Raw genomic sequence first — 1,755 nt, 5'->3', positions numbered from 1 at the left:
GCTGGCGCCCCGCTCGGCTCCCGCGTGCGGGCTCTGCTGGCGCGCCTGGCGGGGGGCGAAGGAACCCGGCTGTGGGAGAGCCCCGAGGCCTCCTGGCTGGCTCGCTGAGGCCCCGCGTGTCCCCAGCTTGTGTGCCCCCGGTACTTTAAGGGCAGATTTTTGTTGGTCAGTTAGTTTCGCTGCGTTCTCTTCTAAATTGCTTTGCTTGGACTGCTTAGAAGGATTGAAAGGAAGTGGATTCTTGGGCGCAACTTACTGCTGAAAGAACCCCGGATCAGTTACAATAAACGACACTGTTGAGAACCTTTCCTTAGAAAGCAACCTGAGGCTTTTTTTTTTTTTTTTTTTTTTTTTTGCTAGAGTCTCTTCATGCAGAACAATGTAATAGAGAGAGAACGACCTGGCTTTTCCTCCTCCAGAAGTTGACACCTTAGGAGTAAAAGAGAAACATGCATTTAAAAAGACGCACGCGCGCGCGCGCGCGCACACACACGCTTTTTTTGAATCAGAAGATAAAAGATACAACCTTGCTAGCCAGGCTTTTACATTTTATATGCAATTCAAGAGGAATGAGAAGCTACAAAGAGAGAAAGAAGGAAAGAAAAAGGGAGAAGAAGGAGGTGGGGAGAGAGGAGTAATGTCTTACTATACTACTTTCAGCTAACTAAATAAGGAAAAAGTGGAAAGATGCCAAAGTTGCAGAGATACCAACAAGGCTGCTCCACAGGGCTCTGAAGGTTTTTAAAAGATCATGTAAGGAACCATTACTGGGGAATTCCATAAGGAAGGACAAAGACAATAATGGTAACTCTGGGTGGGGGGGGGGGGAGAAAAAGAGAAGTCAGAGCATAGTATGAAATGAAACTTTTATAATATGAGAAGAGGCAAAATGATTTTGTTAATCCATTTGGAGCAAGAAAATAAACAGGAAAAGAGCTCTTATTTGAGAAAATAAGTCGTGTTAAGAAAAACAGAAGTATACAAATTCCATTCTGAGTCTACATACTCTCTTCTAGGTAGAACAATCTTTAGAAGAGAAGACCCTAGACATTGCTTAGAGAAAATTAAGGTCACAATAGGAAAAATCTAGTGGGAAACCACGTGGCTACTTAAATCCAAATATCCAAGTTCAGGTGAATTACATGCAGAATACTGGAATGAATTATCGCTTCTCGGCCTTTTGGCTAAGATCAAGTGTAGAATACTGGAATGATAATAACTATTAATATAGTAGCCATCTTAAAAAATATATATATATATAGTAGCCATCTTGTTTGGACACCTCTCAGATGGAAATATAATAGTTCCCTTCATATATTTCCCTAATCTTCAAAGCAAACATTCAAAAAAGGTATTTTACCCTCATTTAATAAAGGAGAAGGACAGAAATTTAAAGGAGTAGGTAGATTGCCCATTGCGTAGCTAGTAAGATAAATTCAAATTTAAAATATCTTTTCCATTACATAAAATTGCTATTTGCCTGTGGGAATGGGAGTAGCTTTGATAATATTTGGTAAATCCATAAACAACATACAGGGGGCTAGAAGAATGGGCATATAGAAATATTCCAGTTTTTTAAAAATTTTTTATTGTTATGTTAATCACCACACATTACATCATTAGTTTTTGATGTAGTGTTCCATGATTCATTGTTTGTAACACCCAGACCAGTTTTTTTTTTTTTTTAAGGTAGATTCTCTTATCTATATAGTGATTGTCATATGGATTACTGGCGATATTCTAGAGAAGATCATG

General features: G+C 39.3%; 1 pseudogene; it reads left to right on the top strand.

Annotated features, from left to right (window-relative positions):
- Nucleotides 1-1,164: 1,164 nt before the first annotated feature.
- On the top strand, nt 1,165-1,300 carry LOC118519399 (U2 spliceosomal RNA; annotated as a pseudogene).
- Nucleotides 1,301-1,755: the final 455 nt, after the last annotated feature.

This window comes from Halichoerus grypus, chromosome 7 (assembly GCF_964656455.1).
Source record: "Halichoerus grypus chromosome 7, mHalGry1.hap1.1, whole genome shotgun sequence".
NCBI lineage: Eukaryota > Metazoa > Chordata > Mammalia > Carnivora > Phocidae > Halichoerus > Halichoerus grypus.
This window is presented reverse-complemented; position numbering and strand designations above follow the sequence as displayed.